Source organism: Colius striatus, chromosome 2 (assembly GCF_028858725.1).
Source record: "Colius striatus isolate bColStr4 chromosome 2, bColStr4.1.hap1, whole genome shotgun sequence".
NCBI lineage: Eukaryota > Metazoa > Chordata > Aves > Coliiformes > Coliidae > Colius > Colius striatus.
The window spans coordinates 115,902,616-115,930,397 of NC_084760.1; the positions used below are offsets into that span (position 1 = coordinate 115,902,616).

Consider the following 27,782-nt stretch of genomic DNA (forward strand, 5'->3'; position numbering starts at 1 on the left):
AGCAAGAAAGTCCTAAAGGATGGAAATCTGAAGGTAAATAAAAAGATCCTCTTCCTTCCCTGTGCCATTTTTATTTAGAGAAAATGCTCTCAGGATTTTCAAACAAATGACATGGGAGGCCTGGCTTGTATGTACAAAGCTCCATTTCTGAAACATCAATGTTAACATAGCAGAACAGGCTGGCAGGGAGAGAAGACAACAATGGCTTTAAGCATTAGTAACGACTTACTTTTACACTAATAATAAGATTAAAGTATTTTCACTGTAGCATGGAAGAGGTAAAACACATACATTGACAGCAACCATTAGAAATATGGTGACACAAGGCAGTATAACAGCCAGGCAGAATTATTAGTTGCATTCCTTTAACATTTATATATCACAAGGGTGTGAATTCAGCAGGGTTCAGGGATTACAGAACAGCTCTGGAGGAAATGGAATAGAAGAAAAACACAGTTGAAGTTTAAAAGTTTAGCTCTGCAAATCACTATCAAACCCTTTCCTAAATCTTGGAGCCTGGGAGCTGGTAAGGAACAAAGCCTCCAGTATTTATGATTTAATGGGAAAGGCTACGTCTGTTTGCACAAATCCAGCTGGCTTGCAGAGGAAGGGAATAGGGATGGCCAGAGTCTCATATTCTAACTGTAAATGATGATTCTTCCTTCCAACTATTTTCTGCTTATTAAATCCAAGTTGAAAAAGCAGTTTTCCTTATGTTTACACACCCACATAGCTATCTGGAAGTAAAAGTGTGTCTGTTTATGGCCAACAGTGCTACCTCTGTTTGGGAGAAACAGGTTATTGTGCAAAATTCATGTAATTGGTTTCCATAGCCCAAAGCAAATCAGGAATAATTTCTTATAGCAGAGGAGCAGATTTATACTGAAGTGTCCCTTGAAATTTCTCATTCAGAAGCTGATGGCTTTAATGACTGCCTTCAAATTGCTATCACTAAAAGTCTACGCAAAAATGAAATTCAGTGTGCAATTTGGCAAACAGCTGTACATTCACAGCCTTCAGCAGCTAATCTAATCTGGGCTCTAATTTCTCTTTGTGTAGATTTGTAACGTATACAGGCTTGAGCTTAATAAGGCCATTAGCACAAGTAGATTTACTCAGGCCCCTAAGTGCTTGCAGAATGAGATCCTGCTTATAGTCAGCTGGCAGTGGGCCAGCCCCAACCCTAAACAGTGTCGTAGAGGCAAAAAGGCTACTTGCATGTCATTTTCCCCCTTCTCAGCAGAGGTTTCTTAGTAATCCCCATGAAAAAGGCACCCCCAGTAGCATGAAACCAAACTACCCCAGAGCAGCCCCATGCAGAGACACCAAACCTCAGCGCCTGGGTCATGCCTGGACAGCTGCACCAAACCAAAATGGGGACTCACTTCCAAAGCCTGGGAGCATCTCCTTTTCCCAGAGCAACCAGCACTTGGACTGATGCTTTTCCCACCCATCCAGAGCCAACAGGACAGCAGGGCAGGAGTTAAGTGAATTACCTGCTATTTCCTCCTTCACTTTTGGATGAGCCTTCTGAATTCAGAGGGACTGCCTCTGATTAAATTGGATCAATTGTACACGTTTACAAGTCATTTTGACCAACAAATCATTTTTTTTCTGTCAGATCAAAACAGGACAATGATCACAACTCAAATTTTTGCAGTCAAATGGCTTTGGGAAGCTTTCCTGCCATTACACTTAGTGACTGCCACGGGCTCTCACAGAGCTGCAGAGATGGCAGCACTTTTCTGCATCTCCTGTTCCCACCAGAGAGCTCTACATCTGACAGGTCTGCTCCAAAAAAAAGGAGATGAAATTTATCTTTGCTTTTTCCATTTAAAAAATACTGCTTTAAGTACTGAATTAGTTTCCTTTTGAAATAAAGTATCTCCCTAAAATAGAGAGGTGTCTAAACAGCTAAAATATCTCTCCAGGGTAAGCAATAACACTCCTGTTAAAAGGAAATTCAGAACATCTAAAAAAACCCACCCAAAGCTGTTTCAGAATGACAACTCATTGAAGTAAATGAGTGAATACAAATCTTGACTTTGAGTCTGTTACTCAACCTGTTATTTCTGGGACAAGAGCCCCAATATTCTTCTGTTACCTTTGTGGGAAAGTCCAGCAGCTTGCCACTGCTATCTCATTTCACTGGCACTATCCAGAGAGGTCTGTGCAGCTTTGATTTGCATTTAGAAGCCTGGCTTTGAAAACATAAAAGCTAGAACTGGCTGGTTTTGCTGTGTGAACCCCTTCTTCCATCTTCAAAATTGAAGTAGTGAGGCAGTTATGCATAGCAAAAAGCAATAACATAAGTAAAGAGAGCTCAGATACTGTACATCAAGCTACCATCCATCACTCAGTACCTCTGCTTTCCTCTTTGTGGAAGTGTGGCTGTACTGTCTCCTTCCCTGGCTTTCCCTCTGTTCATGTTTTCCTTTCCAGGGGTATATCAGGAGGAAATGATGAAGAAAGCAGAAAGGGAGAAGGAGCAAAGGCACAGCACAGATCACACCTGTGCTTTGGGCCCCTGTGCTGTTGTGCACAGAGGAAGGAGGAAGGGGAAGAAAACCCAAATAACTGACGGGGAAAAAAAAATAGTAGCTGGATTTACTGGGTGAGAAAGGAATAAGAGAACAGATAGAAAACCAGCCCCAGAAGAGTAGGTTCTGGAGGAATTTACTGGAAATGTGAATGAACTAGATAAGAAAACAGCGTAAGCAAAGCAACAGGGTAAACAGGCAATGCTACAGTGATTAAAACCAGGTGATTGCCCATATTAAACAATGACAGATTTTCTGAAGGAAAGTAGCAAAAACTATTGAGAAAAGCAATTTCAGTTGAGAGCAACGCACACTGAAAACCCTGGAAGCTTTTGTGTTGTCTTAAATAGACACTACACCAGCTCCTCAGCCCTTGAGCAAGTAATTGTGGGATGAATCAGGCGTGCAAACAGCCACAGGATGCTCTTATGCTGTCTTTACTAATGCAAAAATAATCCATCAAGTGAAGTTTCAGATGCATCATTCTTTCTTAGTACTCACCACATTTATTCACAGGCAGAAAACTGGCCCAAACCTACTTTGTAGTCAGGAAATAAAGAGTTAGAATCAACACCTATACACAAACAAAAAGACTTGCTATAGGTATGGAAAAACCTCAGAGAAATCCAGGTATTGGGATCTCTCCAGCATTTTGGTGCTGTGGGGGTGCATTTTGCTTCTGTTGTATCTCTACTAAACATCTGTACAAAAGCAGCATCTGATAGATGAGCTACTTGGCAGCTGCTGACAGGAGGGACAGGAATAGCTGACAACATTTACAAAGTTTGAGCAATGAAGGACCAGTACAGTGGTGAAGGCTGGAAACACGCAGCAAGCACTGTTCCTCTTCCACAGCCATCAGTTAACAAAACATCCCTGCTTTGGTCTCATTGTTTACAAGCAATAAAATCTCTCAGATGAGTAACCTTCCTCAGGTACCTTCTACCTAAGGTGACCAGGAGTATATTTTCTCACCCCATCATAGCATCTACCCTTACCTGCAGCAAGAAAGGCTGCAAAACAAAGGGACTTGCTAGTCAGAAAGTCTGTGTGAAGGGAGAAATCAGATCATTCCTTTTGCAGCTAAAGAGGATGAAAGGATTTTCTATGTTTGCCTTTGGGGAATTCACCGTTATACCCTGGCATCCATTTTGCCACCTTAAACTGGGTTTGTCAGTGAAGAGATGGGCTCAAAGGAACCAGAATAACTAGTCACTTATGGTCCTGGACACAACCTCAAGCAGCTGAGAGGAACCCATCCAGTAACACTACGGAGTCATCCTGCACTCATCCCCTCAGTGCCATACACTTCACTGCCTGCTCTTGAGAAAGCTTTAGGGACATGATATCGTCCCAGTACAAACCACAGAAACCAGATCCTAGGCTGAATGTTTACCATCATTGCTGTTATAGTATTAGTTATTAAAATGAGTTTTTAGGAATCTTCTCTTACCTTGAACAAATACATTTGCAGTGGCATAGTAAGAGAAACCCCCAAGTGCTTCCAGAGCCAAAGAGACTGATAGATTTTTCCATGGTCTGTAGGACCTTAGCCTTCATTAAGATCAAGCCAAATTACCTTACAAATAATTTAGCTACAACCCACAGCTCCTTGATTCTGAACTGATGGATTACATAGCCATTAATCAGCTCCAGGTTTGGCCTTTGCTTTTGACGTTCAGAAGGTAAACTGACTCCTCTTATGATGCTCTTATTGAGTTTCTCAGATACATTTTAGACTAAAACAAAATAAATCTCATTCCCTACTAAGCACTAATGATTCTTCATGTTTATGAGTCATGAAAAATTGAATGCACCTTTTAATAAATTTGTTTGGAATGCACCAATTTCATTTTGCTTACTCCAATAGGAAGCAGATTTCTATTTGATGGCCTAGAAGACATGAGAGATTATTTATCACTGTATGCCTGGCTCTGTAGTTAGTTGCAGAGCCATAAATTTGCAAGACAGCACGGTAACTGATTTTCTATTAATTTCCTGGAAAGTCTGAAAACTTTGTTCTGGGAGATCACTGACAAAGATACAATAACAATAAAATAACCCAAGATGGCCAAACCCAATTTAATAGTTTCCATAAAGACCATTTTATCAGAGCTCTGCAGGGCTTCATTCACTGATACAATACCACTCCCTCCAGATAACTGTGATGGTGAAAATCCTCTTTTATACTCTGATCACATTTTTTTTGGCCAGGACTCCTATAGCTATGTTTAGCTTTCAGACACATGTCTTTAATAAGAGCTACCTGTATATCCAAGGGCTGGTTTTCGCCCAGTGAGGATGTTCAGTGAGGTTTAATTTTGACAGATGATCAAAGGCCATGCCCTTATCACCCCGTGCCTGCTTCAGCTCTGAACGGATGGTGGCTGTTCTCTTGAAATAAAGCTCTGACTTTCCATTACTGTCATGAAGCAAGCTGTAGCACCACCCTTTCTTCATTTGTCTCAGTTAGAAATACATCTTCTAACTCATGAAAAAAAGAAAACTCCTTTCCATAAGTGATTAATGAACCTCAGATTCTCCTGGAGATACAGTAAACAGCCTGCAAGGGGCCTTTCTGCCAGAAGCCCTGCTCCAAGTCCTGCTTATTTACATAATACCTACATTAGTTGGCAATTAGGTACAGCTTTGGTTGTTTTGATGACTTTCCCATCTAAACAACACCAAAACCTTGGATTAGCCTGCAGCCTTACAGCACTGGTCTGTAGGAGCATGATTTTGAGGCAGCTATTGAGAAAGCCTTTGCTGTAAAAGTCCAAAATGCACGAGTATCATGGATCAGTCAATGGCCCAGGTCCATTGTGCTGCTGCTCCCCGACAACCTCATCCAGAGAAGGAAAAGGGCACACTAAAGGATGAAGTTTGCACATAATTCTCTTCCTATGAAACATCAATACAGGAAATAAGAATTAATTACAGCTTTCCCTTTTTTTTCTCCCCAAAAAGCTCTATTAAGCATCTGCCTCTCGTTAAATTAAATTACATTAAATAGTAATAGTTTGCACAAATACATTGAGCTATCAGGTGAGTCAAACTCCCTATCCTGGCTTGGCACATTTGACTCTATTCTTCAAACAGGAAAACACTACAAAAAGCACTTACTTGTAACCTTGGGTTAGTGCATATAGTGAACTCAACACTGTCTCATTACAAAACACCAGCCACAGTGCTGTCCTGTGTACTTGTGCATGAGCAACCACAAACTAGGCAGCCTATGGCAGGGCATCCTTCACTGCCAGCTGGTCAGTGAGAGCCTTTGGTTTCATTTGCTGCCCCTTGTATTGCCAAATTTTGTGATTTTTGCATTTAACTTGAAGTATCTGACAGAAAGAAAGAGGGTTTTGTTGTGTTCTAACAGACCCATTTTCTGCAGGGCATAAAGAACATTATTTTATAGCTATTTGATGTAACAGATTAAAGGGTTTGATGTGAAAAACTCACAAATAGTATTTCAATTTTTCATTTCTTGACACACATTTTGTCTTCTGACTTCAAGACATCAACCTGCAAGTGAGTTCTTGACATTAATCCCAGCTGTTTCCTCTTCCTCTTCAAGGGGAATTTTCATAATAATAAGTGAAACTTTGTTATTTGGTTCTTGCCCCACCCCAATTAGTCTTTTCCTTATTAGATCCAGCTCTAGCCTCATGAGACCATTATTGTCTTCTAAAAATACATCTCACCCAACTCATTGCAGGGAAAGCTTCAAGCTTTGAAAACTAAAACCAGAAGACAAAGAACAACAATAAACACAGGAGTGAGAAGAGAAAGAAGTTTCCTATTCTGACTTTTTCATCTGTTTGGCTGTGGTTTGTTGGTTTTCACCCCCAGCAACTAAACCCTTGCCATTCCTGGGGAGTACCAGAGGATGCAATGCGATAGTCACCTTTCCTTGGTTTATGGCTGGGAACTGGTGTATGGCATTGACTGCTTGCATTCAATCTTGCATCACATGTGTGCTTAGCAGCTCAAATAGCCACAGCACTAGTAGCCACTGAGCTGAGGAGTTCTACAGCTGTGTGTATATATTATATATGCAGACACATATAGATAGACATGAATATGCCTCCAAGTTTGCACTACCTGTGTGTGAGGCAGAAGTAGATTTAAAGGCTTTGGCAGGCAGTAAGGAACATGTTTCCAGAGGAGGTTCAGGCTTGTTGGAGAAACTCCATAAACGAGAGACTTTCTTTTTCAGCACTCAGCAATGCTTTCTGAGACATTTATGGCCAGATTGACAGACTGTCAAAGCTATTTAGCACCCAAAACAGTCACTTTGCCTGGAAGCCCCACTGCTAATTTTAGTGGCTAAATGAGAGCTGACCTCCACTGTGAGGCTTGGTTTTTTGGAAAAGTCTGGCCACAAAGCTTTCATCTAAACTGACTGCTCCCCAGGCAAGTGGTAAATGTCTTCTGACATTGTCCTCCTACTTTTGTGCCCTAACATATGTAGCCTGCTTATTTATAGAATGTGTGAGGTTCATGTACACGGGGCTACATCCCTCAGGACAAAGTGTCACTTGGTTTTGCACTGTGTGGCCAATCACTTCTCCCAGCCTCTAGGAGCAAAGGTTTGCTCTCCTCACCTGCCACACAGCAGAAGGTAACAGGACTCAGCTAAACCCAAATGCAAGAATATTTCTGGGAACACTAACAAGGATAGGAGTAGGAGGAAAGAAGCTGATTAGCAGAGTTTGAGCTCCCAGCCCACTACCCAGGAAGGAGAGCAGAGGGAACATCCCAATGCATCAGCAGCAGGAGCCATCCTTCAGCCATCTACAAGGACTGCATCATTTGGAAAGATGTGCAATGCTTTCCTGCCTTGCTCAAGGGCAGGAAGATGCCAGGGCTGAACAGCACAGCCTATATCTAAAATACAGGATATTTCATGTTGGAAACACAGCCCTTAAGTCCTACTCTTCACAAGCAAAGTTCTGCCAGTGCTCCAGTAGTAAAAAGCCAACCACTACCAAATGGTCCCACCACAAATCAGTCTTGCCCAGTTTGGTTTACTGGAACTAACAAAGAAATCAGCAGAAGCCCAAGTTAATGCTATTACATTTGGATATTAGTAAGACAGAGTAACATTTCTTCTTTTGGAGATATTTGCATTTTCTTCTTGTATTCTATGTACAATAACATGAATGAGTATAGACAAAGCCAGGATAAAAATGCATCAGCCTTCATATAAGGAGAGACACACAACTTTTTGCAGGTGCAAAAAACTGAGCTGAGGTGTTTAACTAGAGAGAACAGTACTCATCATCACACATGCCTCTCTCCTCATCAGATGCAGGCAGAGAAGGAAATCCCTTTCTTCTAAGGCCACGGTGCATTCTCATGGGCACTGAGCTCTCAGGGCAGCTCAATCATCACATAAAAAAGCCTTAATTGGCATTCCCAAATGCTTTGAAATGGTATTGCCTGCTGCTGGCACTCCAAAAGGTGTGCCTCTGGAGATATAAAAAGAAGAAAGATCATTTGCAGTTAGATGCAACAAAAGCATACCTAACTCGTATGTGCTAGGAGTAAAAATAGCATCAGCCAAAATGGCAAATGCCTTTTGGTTCGTCAGGAATCGAACATGTAGCACCAAGTAGTGATTATTACAGACTCTGATCAGCAAAGCAGACAATTATTTCCCTTGTTATCTTGCTGCCTGCCCATCAAACAACTATTAAAAGGCACCCCACTACCCTGAAGGGAACACCGGTGGCGAGTGTCTGAAAACCTCTTCATTAACAAGCTCATTTTTGGGGCTGGTGAGAAGACAAGGAAGCATTTACCAGCCATCCTATCAATAATTATGGGAAAGAAAATTGTAGCTCATTGTGTCTCCCAGCACAAGGAGAAATGAACAACGCAGGCACAGTTCACACACCGTGCCCGTGGCGAGCAGCCCTTGCATGGCATCTCAGCCATGGGCAACAGCTGCCAAAAAGGCAATTATCCATGGAGCTGCTCCCCTGGAGCTGTTCAATACAGGAGTGACATGTATTTGGAAATTGCCCCAAAGCCCTTCTGCTGGTAATAGGAGGCTTGAGGGACACCAAACACCATGGTGGAAGCAGCCTGAAAGGCCCCACGCATGGATGGGCAGCAGTAGCGTCCGTCAGGGCTGAAGCACTCCAACACAATGATTTTTGTTCCCGGGAGCTGTGAGGTTTCCCCAAGGTCCTTCAAACACATAGGGATGGGGACCTGGTTTTAAGCAGAGTAACTGATAGGAATTCAGTTCCCTGTTCCTTACATTTCTCCCTCTTCTGTCACCCAGGAGACCTTAAACACCTAATTATGCTTCAGCATATAGCCACCCAACCTTGTTATGGGTATGAATGTTGCTCCCATTTGTACCCTAACTCTATTTTATCTCCAGTCTCATTGCAGGGAAGGAGGAAGGGTACACCTGAACCTGCACAAGGCTCCCCAGGGGTTGCTATGCTACTCAGGCACAGCCTTTGCATCAAACTACCAGTTATCTTTCCAATTAATTGTAGGTATCATAGTGGTTGACAGGACAGCCTTACTACCAAGGGGTAATTTAATATGACTAAACCAAAATCAAAGCATTAATAGCCTCAGAATTTAATCTGTGCAGAAGAAGCAAGATTTATAAGAGGGAAAGGATGACCACGGCAAAGATGAATAATGTTAGTTGTAATATTACAGCTAGTTGTAATAGTATAATTAGTTGTGATATCCAGAAATAAAAATTACACTGCTTTGAGTTCCAGGACGTGTGCCAAAAAGAAGCTGTTAGTCACAGAGATGAGGAACAGTTTCACAGTCCATTATCTCATAAACCACAAGGCCCAGAAATGAATCCTACGTGTCACAGGAAAATCAAGACTCTGTATTTTACAGTAATACAGAGCTCTTAATTTTAGCCCTTAAACCAGATCCTTTCCAATTATCACTGTGCTGTGCTTTTCCACTTCCACCCTGAACTGAGTTTGGAGATGATTATCCTCAGATACCCTCCTGGATGCTAACAGCTCCCCAGCTGAGCTGCACTTTTCCTTCAGGCGTGGTCCCAAGCTGTCCCTCCTGACCAGGCTGTGGCAGAGCAAGCCTGGCCCTGGCATCCCAACCTGCTCCCTTCCTCCACTCAAGAGTTTTATGGAGAAAAAAAACCTCAACCCATTCAACCAAAAATGCATCAGAACACAGCTGCTTTTCCTCTGTTCTCATCCTTGCAGGGCAAGGAGGCTGGGTAGTGTGTCTGGCTTGTCTCCATCAACGGGCGCTGCTTCCTCATGGGCTTAGGCAGCCCCTGTTGCTCCCTGGCTCCATGCCCAAGGCCAAACAGTTAAATCTAGTAACTAAACCCAAAGTGCAGAAGGCATTGATAAAGCTATTCAGCATCAGAGAGTATAATCAAGAAGCTATGCAAAGGCAAAAAGTGGTGTGACTGAGAAGCACTTTCTGTTTTCTGTTGTAAATGATGAGTGCAGCCCATTGTTCCCATCTCCCTGTTACTCACTTTTATGACAGACACAGAAGCAATTGCTTGAGCTGGTAGGCAGTTTTTGAAATATTACTTTGAATGACCTCTATATTAGAAAAGTTATTTTAAAACCATTTCCTGCTTTTGGGTAGCAATAAAGACAGTTAATGCTTTTTTCAGGCTGTGCTTATCCTTTATTTCCTCCTACGTACCTTCTTTTCTTCCTCTCCTCTCCATGTCAAAGAGGAAAACAAAAGTGTGCTTATAAAGGAGGAAAACTGGGCAAGAAAAGATAACTCTCTCTAGAGAAAACAGGCAGGAAGAGCAGAAGAGAAGTAAAGTTGTGATTATTATTAGTTTTTAAAAAGGGAAATCACCTGGGATTGAGAGAACTGAAATTGTTGTTCTCTTCTCACACACACATCCACCTCAGCCCCCGTTTCTTCCTGGTCCTGGCTGACTTGCACATTCTGGCAGGCACGTAGGTGCTTGTTTTGCTGCTGAGGGTTGTTGCTCCACAGGATGGAGCCACCAGAAACGCTGCTCCCAGGGGATGTCTGGTGTAGGGACACAATGAGCACCAAGTGGGGCTCTTCTGGCCCTTCCCCTTGCACACACAATCATTTTGCTGCAGCAGTGCTTCCTAACGTCCTATTCGCGGTGGTTTGTATATTGGGAAAGACACTACTAAATCCATCTGGGGAAGTACTTCCCCATACATGCACAGGAGCCCGGGCACAGAGGCAATTAAACACTCCAGGCTGCACATGCTCACACAACCACCTTTTGTGACTGTCACTAAATAAATGCTGCACTGAGCCAATAAATCTTACAATGGCCTCATTTTTCTAGCGATGACGCCTCAGGCGAGGCCTGCGTGGCCCAGAAAGGAAAAAGGTGAACTTTTGCTGAAATTCCCTAATCCTGTTTATCTTCTTCTTCTCCCTGAACATCTGGCAGCTCCAGACACCTGTTATAAATATCAGTTTGTCTTGTGCCGGTTCCTGGAGTCTATCAGCAAACTGAGCAATTAGTATTGTCGGTGCATCATTCATTAAGTGAACTATTCAGTTTCAGCTAACTTGAGACTAATTGTGTATTTAATTCCTATCTAGCAAGATCAAATCAATCAAAAAAAAAGAGAAAAAGATACCATGGATAGATACCAAAGATCAATAGGTAATAAATTAAAAGCTTAATTAAAATCTTATCTGAATGCTAACAAACCTGATGAATTAAAGCAGAGGAGATGATTTCACATCACATCATTCTGATTGTCACTGTGCTTTCTCCCCAGTATAACCCTGGAGAGAACAATCCTGTCCCTCCCCACCTGGCAGAGACCCTGAGCAGGCAGTTCAATGCCACTTGGAGGGTGAAGAGTGACCACACAGAAGTGGCATTTTCCTGCTTGTTCTCCCCCATGAATTTGGAGCTGCAGCTACTGACCTTACCAGGAAAGAGGCAATTTTACTGCTGGCTGCTCTTGTAATCTGTGCATCTCAGCTATTAAAGGGGAAGCAGGATCTAGTTTCCTCTTGTGTGTCATCAGCAGAGGTAAATAACATCTATGCATCTCTGCCGTGCAAAGCAGAAAGTAATTAGAGGGAACTGCTCAGGCTGTTAAATTGACAAGCTGATATCTGTGCCTGCCTTCAGAGGTTCAGGCCCTATGTTGTACTCCATTCCTATTATGGCTTTTAACACTGTTTATTAGGCCAAAAAGAACGTGAGACTGAGAAAGCAAAAGCACTATGGCTACTTTTAAGCTGTGTGTAGATGCACCACTTTGAACAAAATCAAGGCCAAGAATTAAACAGAGAAAGAAAACAGATCAGTCTTATCAAGTTGATAGCTCTAGTCTTGATGTGACCCTTTAGGTGGGTTTCATTGTCAGGCAAGCTCACAAGGCTCAGTCTGCAGGAGGTCTGCAAACACCACAAACTTTGGATCCTGACAAGAAACCTTAGGCAGCAAAACTACCTCCCCAAGACATGCCACCCTGGCACTGCTGTCCTGCTCTTGAGTACCAAGCTATCATATCTGCAACAAAAAGGAGACCTGGATAGGTCTCTGAACCAAGGAGGATGCATTGAGGGGTAAGTCAGACTCGGACTGTTGGACTGCAGGTTTGTCTCCAAGCAGCCTGTTTCTCAATGTCTCTGCTGCATTTACAATGATAACTGTTATACAATTCTCTTTTAAACTGAGCTATGCTCCTGGAGGAACTGTAGATTGCCACATCCTCTAGTTGGGAAACTGCATATTGGTTACCTGATGGGCTGTCTTTCCCCTAACTCCATCTTTTGCTTTTGAGGCTAATGGTAAGACAAGCACCTTGATTTTTCCCCATGAATGTGCACGAGGTATCCCATGTCTGTGAGTGTTCCCTACTTTTCCCCTCCCTAGATCCCCGATCTGATGTTTCTCACTGTGTCAGCCTGCAGCCAGATGGGAGCCAGCCCTATATTCAGGTCTCCCTCTTTCATACTGACTCCCATTGCACTGCCAGCAAAGCAAAGGAAGGAGGGCAGAGGCACTAGCATCCTCTATTCATCTGTCCCACTGCCCAGCTCTCAGTTGCAGGTGAGGCTGAAGCCAAAAGATCTAATGAAGCAGAGAAGAACAGCTACACTCCTGACATAAAAGGCACAGCAAGCTTTCATCTTCTGAGAGGTTAAAAATAAACAGTTTAGCTTTCAGCAAAGTGCTCTGATTAGAGGCAAAGCAAACTACACTGATTTCCATGGAAATGGAATATTTTGTTGCTGCTACTTGATCTTGTTGAAATGTATAAAGAATACAAAAGAGTGCAATTTCGGTATCTGGAGAGTGCTACTATGTTTTAAAATTGTAAATTAAATGGATTTCTTTTAAAATAAAGCTGTCTGATTTTAGTTTCTTAATTAGTTCATTACCACTGGAAATGGAGCTTGCTCTGGTAAGGTTATAGCAAGATATTACAGAAATGCAGAAACAGCTGCAACCCACAAGAGAAGAGACACAGACACGGGCAATATCCGTACAGGGATTTATGATCATCTATGGCTTCTATTTTGTGTCTCAAAACATCAAAGAACTGTCCTTTAAATAATAAATCTTGCTAAATTTAAACCCACTACAAAGCAGATACTAGTTTCTATGGAAGAAGGATCAATCCCTAAATTTTGTTGACTTCTTTTAATGTGCAGGAATACTTTGTAAGAGTAAGGACAGCCTACACATGCTCTGGAAGCAAAATAACTCAATTAGTTTGAGTTCTCATCTCATTATTATGGTACATATCTCCATAGGGAGGCTTCTTTCAAATGTGTAGTGTCCTATTTCAGTTTAACCCAGATAGGAACAAAATAATCACTCAAAATGGGGCACCCTTGTCATGACCTTCAGTGTGATAAATACTAAATACAGGTGTGAACAAAATGCTGCTTTGCTGGCACCATTATCATAGAATGGTGGGGGTTGGAAGGGACCTTTAGAGATCATCCAGTCCAACCCCCCTGCAGAAGCAGGTTCACCTAGATCAGGTCACATAGGAACATGTCCAGGTGGGTCTTGAAGCCCTCCAAGGAAGGAGCCTCCACAACCCCTCTGGGCAGCCTGTGCCAGGGCTCCCTCACCTCAACAGGGAAATAGTTTTTTCTTCTATTTAAATTGAACTTTTTGTGTTCCAGCTTCATCCCATCACCCCTTGTACTGTTGCTGGCTACTACAGAAAAGAGGGATGTCCCAACCTCCTGACACCCACCCTTTAGATATTTATAAATGTTAATAAGATCCTCCCTCAGTCTCCTCTTCTCCAGACTAAACAGCCCCAGTTCCCACAGTATCTTTATAGCCATGCCTCAGGGGAGGGTTGTCTCCAACTTTTCAACACACACCAATCAGAAGTTGCCACAGTGAGGCCCAACTGAAAGAAATTTTTGAACCAAAAACTCCACAAATCTCTGTTGTGAATTGAAAACCACACTGTGACTGAGAGTGAGACGAAAAGAAATTCCTTTTCCTCCCATTTCTTCAAAGGGAAACTTCAACAGAAACAACAAACTCTTCAGGTTTGCATTTTGACAGTGTGACCTTTGTTGTTTGCAGAAGTTTTATCTTACTGTCATTTTAAGCGACAGAGCAGCTTGGGCTTCTAACCAAAAAGCTGCTGGACTTTTTATCTGTACGTTATCTTTTCCTACACGCTTGCAACTGGCATGTGCTCTGGCTCCAGCAGCGATGACCCAGGAAAGAAACTAGAGCCAGGACTGTGTGCCCACAAACCAGCCGACCTCAGCCTGATTTAGGATGGCTTTCCATTTCAGACTAGTCACATTAAACATTGATCAGCACAAATACCCATCGACACTGTGGCTCAAAGGGCCATTTCTTTTCCCTTTTAATATAATGGCCTCATGAAACCAATCCTATTGTTTTCTTTGCATTCCACTGAGGACTCTGTTTAGCTAAGGTTTACTACACATTTAATAAGAAAGATTGGCCATGGAGTGGATCCACAAAGAGAGGCAGACACTGAAATACAGAATTTCTGGCGCCTGCTGATTTTTGTAGCCTGGATGCAGGTGTGGGAGCCCTTCACTGAATGTACAGAGAAAACCACAAAAGACAGCAGCTATTGCAGCCATTCAGTAAGTGTTTCTTAGGAAGGAGGAGAGTGGGACGTAAGTCCCATTCCTGGATGTAATTAGGTGGCTATGGCTAATTAGAAGTCAGAAAGAGCCTATTAACTGAGGATCCTGGTGAGTACAGCAGTCACCAAGGAGACTGAGGAATTGTTTGCAAACATTGACCTGGGTAAGGGTACAAGTACTCTATTATGGTCATTACAAAATCCTTCCTTTTTGCCACTTCTGCTTACAGACACTTGTTGCTATTTTCTGATGGTTCTCTCTTCTCTAATAGGCTAATACTACACTTTCAAGAGTTGTGTCAGTTGAAAGTTCCTCAGAGCTGGGTACTCACAGGCACATGCAAGCCTAATATCATTAAGGACTGGATTTAAGAGCAGTAGATCAATGCTCAGGAGAGTAGTTAGGGTGAAATATGGAGACCTCACCCACAGATGAAAGGAAGAATGCGGTGTACTAATGACAGAAAAGGAAGTCATCAGCTACATTTTCATTCATTGTGCTGCACCTGGCCAAAAAAACCAGACTGCTGTGTTCAATTCACCACTTCAGTAATGTTGCTGTTAACAGTACCTGAATTTGTATTCAACCAACAGACCCTATTAAGCAAAGTATTTTTTGGACACCCGGTGGTTTTGACTGCATATGTATCCTTCTGTTCCTGGCCAAATACATTTCTGCTTCACTGCTTGCAGGAAGATCACCTGAGGAGAGCAGAGCAGAGCCTGCCAGCTCCACACTTTCCCCAAACAAAGCAGTAGGCATGCATCAGTAAGTTTTAGGTACAATTCTTCTTTGTGTATTCTTTTCCCCTTTGAATCACCTGTACAGAGCATGCTCCATTTTACCTAACTAGTTTGGGCTTCACCATCCCTTGTGCAACCCACTTCGTGCAGGTTTATGGGGTGTGTTGATTGTTCTTGTGCCTTTTTTAATGGTGCAGTTGGACATCTTCATTTCACTGTTGCAATCAAGCTGAAACGCTTTGGCATTTGGAGGGTGCTAAAAAGGAGTCTCCTCACAACTTTAAACAGATAGGCGGGAAAATTGTCAGGAGGCACTTGTGCATAACCTCCAGCACATAAGGGCAGATTGACCAGCAACCACTTCTTTGTTATATCAGGCTAAAACCCTTTTGAAATAAGCCCCTGCTTATTTCTTCCAAAGTAATGCTAATTGATTCAGATCATCCTGAAATGAATTCAAGCTCAATAAGGGTCACAGGCTGATGAAGAGGTGCACCTTTACTGTGCAGAGGAATCCAGCTTGCTTAGGAGCTGTGAAAGCTGCAGATCTGCAGGTGGGAGGTTTCTTTCCAACAGCCTGATTCAGCAATAAAGCAATAACTACAAAATCCTCCTCAGACGTTCCACACACAAGCGCTTCACAGGCACTGAGAACAGATTAGCTCCCTTCATTATTATTTCACAGACAGCTCAGATGCCACAATTTTGCCTGCATTTGGCTACAGTTGTGCATAGCACAGAGCTATGTACATATTTAGTTAGTATAGCTGGGGCACAAGCAAGTGAAGGTTTTAGGGGTGCTCCAATGTTGCAGCACTGGCTGGGTCCCATGGGGGGCAGTTTGCACCTCTCCTGCTCCCTCCTTCTTACACCTGCTACAGGAAGGGGCTGAGCAATGGATGTGCCCCCCGGGACAGTGGGCAAGACTGGCTTCCCCTGCCTTTTCTTCAGCATTAAGGGGGAAGGAGGAAAAGGGCTTCTCTTAGCTAGCAAACGATATCAGTCCCTGCCACCATCATTGCTTTTAGCCCACTTTCTCAGAAGCAGGAGTCAATTTGGCTTTCTATTTCTTACCATTCTCATATGAAGGAAAGCTACAAATAAGTAGTATTTAGGTCAGCAGGATCACATTTATAAGCCATAAATCAAATCCAACAGACCTTGAACACTTATTTGTAGCTTACAGACCACAACTTGAAATGTCCTGTGAATCCTGATGCTGAACTGCTGGATTTGGTTTCCTCAGCGTGCAGAAGGCTAATCAGCAAACTCCCCTGGCCCCGGAGGGCACTGTCATCTGCCACAGTGACGTGCAGTGTGCTGACACACATTCAACAGCAAACAGCACGTGCAGCATTTTGTTCACAATATCCCAGCTTCTGTTACATACAACTCTATTAAGTAAATGATAGCACAGAGTTGGTGCTGTATTCCCTGTGTGCAGGAGTTGTGGTCTTCTGCACGTTAAGACTGGCTTTGTGACTTACACATCCATGTTTTGTGCTCGTTACACATGGGCATTTGACTTCACTGGCTGTATTACCCTTCCTCCCTTTGAATCTCTCTGTTCTTTTAAGTCATGCTTTGTGCCATTCACACCATTCTTGGTGATTATCTTTTCGGTTAGGGCAAGGACTTTCCCTTCCTGTACATAATCAGAGTTTCAAAGCAGAAATAAAATGAGCTTCTGCATGAGAGACAAAACAGTCTCCACATGTGGGAAAGTCTTATGAAGAAATAGAATGAGAAACGGGACACGCTCCCTTAAAAGGTGGTCAAACGTTTGTTCTTTGGTTAACAGAGGAGGGGGGTGGTTTTGAAACCCATTACTGGCAAATCTAAACCAAACTTTCCAAAGTTTACAAATGCTTACATTCAGGAGTAAATATTACTCGCCAACTGCAATGTGCTAACACTTGTAATATTTTTGCACAGTCAACATGTCCTAGAGTTGCTCCCATTTTAAGTAAGAAAACTATAACCTATAGATCTTTCCTTTTCACCTTCTGCACATACCATTTATGCCCAGGCTCTTCTCAGTGCAGACTGCTTGGCAGTTTGAAGAGAACAGTAATTGCTACTGAAACAGAAAAAGAGGGGGAAGGCACCCTGCCTCTTGTTTGCACAATTCTCTCCCTTTAAATGAAGTAGAATGAGGGAAGTGGATTAATTTCTCCCTTCAAAGGCGAGGTGCTGTGGGTCTCAGCTGATGCAGCTCCTCTGACGCAGTAAAGCTGTGCTGACGTGCCTGTGTGAGCCACCTCCAGCTCCCCACTGCTGCTGTTAAAAAGATTCTGTCAGTGATGGCTGCGCCTTGAGGGAAAGCAACACCGCACCGGGTGCAGGCAGGTAAGGCTGCAATTCCCTCTGTCACTGCAGCAACAGCCCCTTGTTTTTCCAGCTGTTCCTTTACTGTTACAGAGGGACAGGGCTGGCTCTCAGAGCACCCCACAGGAGAGCTTTCCTGTGTCTGCCTGACCATCAAAAGAGGGATTTGTAGCTGCCTGGAGTTGGTTAGGATGCTGCGCTGCAGTGACAAGCAGCCTGGCCAAGCTACAGGTAGGAGAAATGTATTTATTTAGCCATCCACATCTTGAAAGTGTTCAGCCTGTTCACAAAGGGCAAGCGCACATTTAGTATTTGCTCCAGGCAGGAGCAAGACCCACTTGAGAAGCACACAGGAAAGAAGATGATCATGTTCTTGGGAGATACTTGGAAATTTTACAAAGCCTCCCTGCCCTACATTGCCTAAAGTATCAATGAGATGCATGGAGACGTAAGTAACAGAGATATCGTGTGACAGAGAGACACAGGAGGGACAGACGATACCCTGCTGCCTGACAGGGCAGGCAGATGAAAAACTACTGAAAACCCAACACTCTGTCCAAATGAACATGTGTGGAAAATGAGCCGTTCAGTCCCTGCAGCCCTTCCCATGCTGAAACACAGCAATGGGATCAGAAATTACAAGCCTGTCCAGGGACTCTACTCCTCACACTCGTCTCACCAGCATCTTTTAAATAATGGAGAAACAACTCTCCTCCCTGACTAAGCTGAGAGGTAACATACAGGAAAAGAGCAAATATTGGCCCAACTGCAGATGGCAAGAACAATGAAGGGCAATATCCCCTGTCTTTCCTGTAAGCCTGCTTGCAGCTCAGCAGCTGGGAAGCTACAGAGGTTTGTGAGGGCAGAAAGTGGATCCCCACTGCACCTGACTTCTTGGAAGAGAAGAATACATTTTTATCACATAGAGATACAGGTGATTTTCTTTTCCTTTCTTTTGGAATCAGATAATTTAGGCCCTTGCCTTAATACCTTATTGTCCTTCCTGATAATAAACCTGACAGCAGTTACACTGGATTTTTCACTGACGGTATCAGGTCAAAGTTGGCCCACTGTGCCTCTGCTCTGAAAAAAACTTCTGTTAACAGCAAAGAAGTAAAAACCAACCTCTCAAAGGAAGCTTCCAGGGATCCTCCATCCCTCAAAGGATAGCTTGAAAATAGGGCTTGGAAAAGCTACATTTCTCAGGCATTGCAGATAACGTAGCTGAGCTACGGTTGATGCTGCAATGAAGGGGGACTGGTGGTATGTGAGAGGCAGGTTATGAAGCACATGTGATGGCAGAAACACACTGAAATACCAACTCTGCTGTCTTGTAATTGCATAAGCGGCTTCTCAAAAGGATGGGGAGAAATATCCCAGGAAATTGGCTGTCTGAGGTTATGAAGATAATAAGTATTTTCAGAAATCAGCACCACTGCCAGCAAATAAAGTGGAAAACCTCCCCCATGGAAACTAGAGAAGGCAGAGTCAGGAATGCTGGAGTAGGGAGGAAATACAGAGTGATGAGAAAACCAGAGAAATGCTAGGGGAAGACTCCTTTTGTAAAACAATCTGCTCTGGGGAACGTGAAAATGAAGTTGGCTCGTGGAAGAGAGGAATTCCACCCAAAGCTGCTTTTCCGAGGCAGGGGATTACCTTGGCTTGGTTCCCTACCACATTTAAACACACATGGGAATTTAATTAAGCATTGCTACTTTCCTAATTGTTGAGGCTATTCTCAGAGGCTCCCAAGACTTTCCAGGCTCCATGGTGTTGGTCTGGAAACGGGATTTCTCCACAGTAAGATACAGTGAGGTCCGGGCCTCAGTGTCCTGGTCAAACAGTAGCTCCATCAGTTGATGAAACATTGATGTAATTCTGCTGAGATGGAGCCAGTGAAGGGATTTATTTTGCCTGTTCTGTTACTGCAAATTCACATGGCATTTTCCACAGGGAATGAGCACAGTCTTTGCTTGTGGTGCCGTCGTGGTCCCTCCAGAGCAGAGCACACATTTCATGCATCCCTGGTATCTCAGCCTAGCAGTGGGAAGGTACACTCAGCCAGCTCATCCTTTCAGACCCTTCAGATTCTTTGATGGAAAAAAACACTGTAATATTGATTAAAACAGGTTTGGCCCTGAATGTAGGTTTTGCAATCTGTTCAGAATGCAAAAGAAGTAGATGTTTTGGGCACCACTGGTCTGTTCCTGGGACCTGCAAGTGTACATCTCAATACATAAAAGGCATCTGATTTTTCGTAGGTGTGACTTGAAATTTAAGAAAGCTGACAAAGTTCTCAGAGCTTCCAGGGCCTGTTAAAACAGCCCAGCCTTGAAATTACATAAAGGTGGTGAAATGAAAAACAATTAACCCCCTATTAGCCTCACTGCATGCTTTTGCTTTTTTCTACTCAGAAGTTTAGCCAAGCGAGCCACACAACGTGGGCACAGACCTGAAATCAGCAAAATAAACCACTCCTATGGCAAGCTGTAAGCCTTACCCTCCTTCCTCTGCCTCCCCAGCTTTCACTGTCCTGACTCTCAGAGATTTCATTTGTCAATATAATCCTCAACTTCTGGGCTCCAGATAGGAAACAAAATACTCATGTCAGGGATTTCATCACATCTGATGCCTTCTGCCATAGCAATAACTCTGCTGGTGGGATGATGTGGGGCACGTCACACCCTGTACCACTGATATTGCTTAGCCCAAGGCAGAAAAGCTGATGCTACCCAACAGGATGCTGCAGCATCCCTGGCTCACAAGTGGGTATCTGAGAATAATCTGCCTCCTTCCTCATCCAAAATGACCCAACAAGCTGAAGCAAACATTTGGAACTGAAATTTCTGCTTGAACACTGGATTTATTACCAGATGAATAATAAGGGATGGAGAGTATTAGACAGCTACAGGTATCACTACAAGCCCTTCTGACAACAACAACAGATTCAGATCACAGTATCACATCTTACAAGTGTATTTTTATTAATAGCTTGGATCTCTTCTGGGATTTGGCAGGAGAGCCAAAGTTGTATTAATGTCTTTTCTCTCCCCTCATCAATAAAAACCCAACAACCGTTAAGCACGGTCCTAAGCTGTCAGGAGTTGTTACTACACACGCTGTAACTGCTATTCCAACAGCAGCAAAGTTGCAATATTACAACTGTAGAAAAGTAAAAGAGAAACTGTTATGGAGATTTACAGCAAGCAATACCTGTGTTATGTCCTCTCCCCTCCAGATGGCTCATGCTGAACAGCACCCTGCTATTGCTTTTTCTGTTTCCATTTGATCTGAGTAGCTTATCGATTCCTCTGTGGCATGACGTGATGAAATCTGAACTGACGTTACATTTCACTAACGTAAAGCTCCCTTGAGCCAACATCAATTTTGTCTACAATGGCTTTGCAAGGGCAGAGGTCAGCTGGGGGATGTTTCCCTTAGCTCTGCCACGACCTCTTGAATTTTCAGTTATAAATAACTTTCTGTATTTATAACTTTCACTAATAACTAACTCAGACATTCACATTTCAAGCAATGAGACAGATTCTGAAGGGTTTCTATTCTCCTATAGAAAGCAATTTTTACTTGACTGAAATTTCAATCAAAACTGATCAAGGATAACCTGACCCAGTCCTTGAATCCGAGTAGATATAAAATCTGTTGAGTGTGGCTGTTTTTCTGTTTGGAAACATGTTACAGTCTATACATGTGCAACTCATACCCCACGACTACACTCATTCAGCCATTGTCCCTACCTTCAGCTTTGGGACCAAGTGACCCCCATGAACCCTGCCTACCTAAAGGCCAGGGGGTAACCTCTTTCAGCACACTAACCTCCAATATAGACACTGATTAGGGGAAAGTTCACATCACAGTTGGTACATCTCAGCTGGCTGACCTTCCATGCTAACCCTATCTCTCTTTCTGGGGTAATATGCAGAATTAGGGTCACAGTTTTTCTTCTCTCCTGGACTCCTCCATTTTGGGGCAAGAAAGGATTACAACTTGGGACTTCCTGGGAGAGAGTTTGCTGCTGTGACAAACCTGTGACAAACCTCCACACAGGAGGATGACCAACCCCACAGGGGCATTTTTGGCACTTCAGTGTCACTGCAGGACTGGGCTACACTGTCAGCTCATTGGCATCTGCAAGCAACTTCCCTGGAAGGATGTCACCCCAGGACCAGAAATCACATACACATTTTCATATGATGTCAGGATTAATTTCATTTATCATTGTCTGCAGCAATGTGAATTTGAACTTGCTTGTCTGATGGGCTGAGTAGAAAAAGCTGTTATTCTACAAATACAAGACAGACTAGTCAGTGAAAATCTCTAATTACTATTATTATTGTTTTACTGAGTGCATTTGGGCTCCTACACTTCCCTGTAGTCTCAGCTGAGCCCACCCAAATTCTGTAATCTGAAGTGGTTTTCCCACGTAGCATCTGCCAGATCATCCCTAATAATGCACAAAGGTATCACCCTGAATCATCTTTTCTTTTTAATCTGTTTTTCTTTTGGCTGAAGCCTCCCTTGCTTCTGCCTCTGAACACGCAGAAATCATCCTAAGCAGGGCTTAGAAATGGTATTAAATCAGGGCAGGGGGGAAATGCAGATGAGCTCCTTAGTTAGGCTGTCAACAGTGCCACCAATCCCCACTAAATCTTCTCCCTTTCTTTGCAAATGGCAGCTCCTTCCCACATTTCTCTATATTTATATGAGGCTAAATGAGTACATACGTGAAACATCTGGCACAGAGCCAGATCAGATCCCTGGACTTTCATGCAGGTATAGATGCAAAACACTGTATTCCTCATGCAGCAGACTTGGCCTTGGGTTACATTTGCACAGGGGCAGGCTAGGGACTCATCACATCATGCTTTCTGCCCCAAAACCATGAAGCTGAAACCTCCAGCTAATCACCATAACATTCTCCACCAAAACTAGAAGAGGCTGTTGGTCCAGGAAGATACCACAGGACAATGTAAGGGTACGTCAGTTCCAGCAGTCATCCTTTACTTGGCCAATACTCTTAGTCCCCTTGCATCACTCACCCCCAAGTAAGTCTAATAAGATGAATCCAGCACACACCTCTTGCGATCCCCACGGCTCTCCGGGAAAGGATGCTCAGAAATACTCCTATGAGGACATCTGGGGTGAAAACACTCATCCTTCCTTCCATTTCCAAGTTTGAGAAATTCAATATATCAATATTAAATCCTCAAGAGTAGGGAGAAAAATCCACACAACACAGTCTGAGTTTCCCTGGGTTTTTTCCTCTCTTCCTCTCTAATTACTCGGCTCTAAAATGTCATGCAAAGTATTTTTTTTCCACAGCCTTATTACTAGGTAAGACATTTGAAGCTGAAATATTACCTTAAAACCAAGAAAGAAGCACTAGGATTGACCTTGATCCTAGGCTTAAACTACCCTGAATTTAAACATCAGTTCTCAAAGAGACCTAAAACGCACTGCTTGGGCTCTGGGAAGTTAAAAGGGGAAAAAAAAGTAACTTTCTACTTCTCTCACAAGCTGAGAAGATTAAGACACTAGGGATTATGCATTTTGCAGTTCTTCAGTAATGCCTTTCTTCATCAGCAAGATCTGGCAAGATTAGGTGACTAATTTACTTGCTGATGTGAGAAATGTTCAAGTTCAGAAGATTCTTCTTGTCCTTACCCAAACTCTCACTGAAGAGGATTTTTTCTAACTGAGTAATAATTGATTCAAAACCAAGTTAAAGGACTCAAGGGAAAGATATTTAGTGTTTTAATTCTCGATAGTCATGTCTGATTCCTCAGTGAAAGATGCCATGACACTAAAAGAAAGAGATTGGTTACCTTGAAAACAAGCAGAAAATTTGTTGCAAAGAAGTTTGCAAAGGTTGGTAAAAAATCCAACATGTTTTAAGCCAGAAACAAAACCAGCAGCTGAGAAAAGGGAAGAAAAAAAAATCAAGTCACAGATCTGTGGGATTCATTTATCTGATAGATTTTCTGCTTCCATCCACTGCAATTAATTTTGGATAGATGGCTTGCATCAGGCTTATTTCTCTTGATTCCCAAGAGTCTTAAAGCTGTAAGGCTGAGTAATGATCTTCAGCCCTCGAGAGGCTCTAACACAGTTATGAGAGCCCTCTTTGGGAAAGCAGCGTGGTTTTCATCACTAGCTTGACTGGTTCGAATCTGCAGAGATTACTTAAAATCAGAGACCTGAACCTCTCAGGGGTTTCTTGACAGCTTCTTCCAAACTCCAGCATTGTTCAGCTTGAGAAAGCTTGTTTTATGAGATTTCCCATGGAAAGTCTAGCTGCAGGTAACATCTTGAATGCCATGGAGGATGTCTGAGACCAAGAAATAGGCCTTTCTCCCACGTCATGTTCAAGCATCTACACTGAGCAGGAAACTAATGACCCTTCTTGAATAATAGCTTCTCTAGAGGGAAAGTAATTAGTCATACTCTCTAATATTGCAAATGTAATAACTTTGATAAGAAATTGAATATAGAAATATTGCTCCAAAGCATTTCCTCATAATATCCCAAGGTACTGAATTGGCTTCTACCCTGTGCATAATGGAGGAACCACCCACAGCTGCCACCAAGCAAGCAACAGCTACTTTCTCCTATGACTGACAGCACTCCATGGGACTCAAAAGGACACAGTAGAAGTTCCCACTCCCTGTGTGCACCCACACCAGTGCTCCTGTTCTGCTTCTCAGCACTGGGCACTGAATGTTTTTCAAACATCTTCCTGAAAAGCAGCTTCAATTTAATTTTACGCAGTAGGTAAAACTTTTGTAAGTACTGTAGTGATGTCGGGAGGCCAGCCCTCATTTTCAAAACACATTTGGGCCAGCGTCCAAGGGGATATTTAGGTGCCAAACACCCATTTGGTGGAAGCTGTAGGCAAGAATTTTGGTGCCTGAGGCTGTGAGTGAAGCGATAGCCGCGAGTGCTCACGAGGCTCTCAAAGGACCACAGCCACGGGCTAACTCTGTTCTCAGCAAGCACAGGATGGCAGCGTGGTGGCTGAACTGCTCTCATACAAAACCCAGGGCCAGTTTGCATTATTCCTCTCCAAACAAGACTTTCATCCAACCTCAAATGCTCACTCTGCTAAGATGAATCACACTCCCATTCCTTCTCTGTTGTTGCCAGAACTCATTTCCCCTATTGTTCTTCTGAAAATTAGGGTAATTCATTCAGAAACTCAGTCCTATACAAAGGCCTTGGCAAACTGAAATGCTGTTGAAGAGAGCCTGGAGGATGCCAGCTCTCCTATAAAGGGGGAATTTCACTGTAACTTCTTTTGGCCAAGTTTCATAATTAATCTTGGAACAAGCTCCTTAGAAACACAGTCTCCGTGCTTCAGTCCACCTTAATTATAAAACACCCCATAAAACTTATCATGGATTTCCTCTTTTTCCCCTTGCTTATTTTTCTCTAATTGTTAATAATTTTAATTAACACCAGAATTTCACAACAGCATGTTATCTCCTTCTTTTTCATTACAGGTGTTAATTGCAGACTCAAAAAGTGAAGAAGACATGGAGGTAAACATCAAAAGCAGCACAACGCTCTTGGATGTGCAGAAGAACAATTACTTGCACGGTTGTCTTATTAGGCTTTGGTTGCTTTAGAAAAAAGCTTTAAAACTACTTTTTTATACTTTCCTAGCTCTAGGCACTTTTTATACAATATAGACATTTCATGTTATTTGATTTTTTCCCAAAGAAGTCTATTTTACTTGGATGTATCATGTTCAGAACAGCTCTCGGTCAGACCTGAAGCACACTCAGAATATAGAACCTATTCTACATTTTTCCTTTCAATACTGGTTTTGGAAGGTTTTATCAGTAAATGGCACAACTCTTACCAAATATTGAGAGCTTCTAAAATCTTGAGCTAATGAGTGTCAGTTATGTCTATGCACATCCACACATACAGATATATATATCTATATTTTATATGTACATATAGGCACAGCAATGCTTTCCATTGATGTTATCCCAGAACCGAGATACTTTATATAAACATACAAGAGAAGAGAAGAGAATGACAGAACTTTATCTCACAAAGTAAAATCTTTAGGAAGTTTGGGAACAACTATGACATTCAGCTGGGGAAACCTCAGAAATACAAGACACCTTGAATAAGAACAGGAGGCAAGTGGCATCTCCTAAGGCCAGCTGCAGCATCCAATCCTATTTTCCTACAGGAACAATTTTATATCACTTAGAGGTTGAAAGAAGCCAACAAACAACTCAGTGAAACAAAAATCCCCAAGGCTTTCTGGGACACAGAGACATTGGTAGGTAAGGGCTTACCAACAGAAAACAGACATTCCAGCACTTGGTGCAGGGACAAGATGGTATGGTACCCAGGGCTGCTTGAAAGCATCCAGAGAAAGGGCAAGGGCAGTGCTAGTGATCTCCAATATTTTCTCTTCTGATCAGGGATTAAACCCAGTTGCAGTCCCTGAAAACTTAACTGTCAAGGATGAGGAGGTTGCCAGTCTATGGCAGTAGGAGTTACAACCTCTTGAGTTGCTGAAGCTAAATCCTCAGGTGGGTTTAGTAGCATTCAACCCTCACCACTCACAGTCCTGCATATGGACATGGAAGAAATCAAGGAGACAGAAAAGTAAAGCTGACAGCTCAAGGTGGGAATGTCTTTCTGGCAGACAAAGCTGCGAAAGTGAGCTTGCAAGTCAAAGCACCCCATTCTTATTCTCAGTCTTGCCAAAACCAGGAGCACAGCATCATCTGGCCACTGGTATGATCTACTTTCAAGTTGCACTGTCCTTGCTGTCATCCTTCCCTGATTTCTCCAAAAGCTCAAGAGCAATGGGAGCCACTTGTTGGCCTGGCCAAGCACCTCCCTACCCGACTGCTGCTTCTCAAGATGCTTCTAACATGTCCCCCCAAAGCCCAGTGTACCCTGTAGGGTCCAGGTGGGATCTGTCCAGCCATGGGCATGCAGAAGGGCACTTTCCTCTCCTGGCTGCCAGAGACCATGGGAACAACGGCCAGGGGCTGAGAACACTCACCCACATTGACAATTGTTGTTAATACAGAAGCATAAAGCCAGTGGCAGGTAAAGATATATCTTTAAATAAAGATAATAAACAGAGAGCTGGTAGATTGTAACATGTCCCTTTTCAGCCCAGCACTGACCCACAAAGCACATGAACATTTACAAGAGCTTTGTCCATACTAATTCTGAATGGTATGGTCACCTCCATTTAACAGCTTCCATATGTGCTCCTAATGCCTACGTCACACTGCCCTTAATAGTTACAATACTTAAAAGAATTGAGACCTTTATTCTTACCTGTAGGTTAAATGTCCTCTCGTTAATGTCTTGATACATCCTGTCTATAGCCTCAATCCTTTTTATGCCTCTTTGAGATCCTTCCAGTTTTCACTCTCCACCAGTTTTCCTCTGTGTCCTGCTGCAAAACAAACATGGGTAAGTCCCAGCCTGAGAAATAGGAGATGCTTCCAGGCAGCACTGTGTGATTTCCCTTTAGTATCCAACATTTTCCCTTGTTTTAGAGAAAGATTCCTGCACTGTAAATTCAGACAGGCTACAGGGAAATGAAGTGTCTCTCTAGGGCCCTCTTTACCACTGAATTTCCCCTAAAAAATTCATCACTTCCCATTTTCCAGGTTAAGTTTCTTAGTACGTATTCTCTCTTCTTTCGGGGTTTTTTTATACATTCTGGTTTGTGTTATTCAACACCAGTTTATTACCATATTGCATTTTTGGCCTCATTAATGAAGGGTTTTTATAAACATAAAAAAAAAAAGGGCAGGCTAAATGCTACTTCCCTCCTGCCTCCACCTCCCAAACAAACCAGCACAACTCTCCATCCCAAAGCAAAACAATGCAGTAATTTGCTGGGCAATCCCTTGGCAAAAGTTCACTTGATTTAACTACAACATTTCACAAGCCTTTCTAATTTAAGCCCTCTAAAAGAGTCCCAGGAGGAACACTGTTGCATGCAACCACAATGCTTCAGTTTTCCAAAGAAGTCCTAGTCCCCCCATTAGATGCTCAC

General features: G+C 42.9%; 1 long non-coding RNA gene across 1 annotated transcript in view; it reads right to left on the bottom strand.

Annotated features, from left to right (window-relative positions):
• LOC133624805 (uncharacterized) overlaps positions 1-27,141 on the bottom strand; it is a 41,842-nt gene extending 14,701 nt beyond the window's left edge. The window contains exon 1 of the long non-coding RNA XR_009818141.1: positions 27,053-27,141. This is a non-coding gene — a long non-coding RNA (uncharacterized LOC133624805). The remainder of the gene's footprint in view (positions 1-27,052) is intronic.
• Positions 27,142-27,782: the final 641 nt, after the last annotated feature.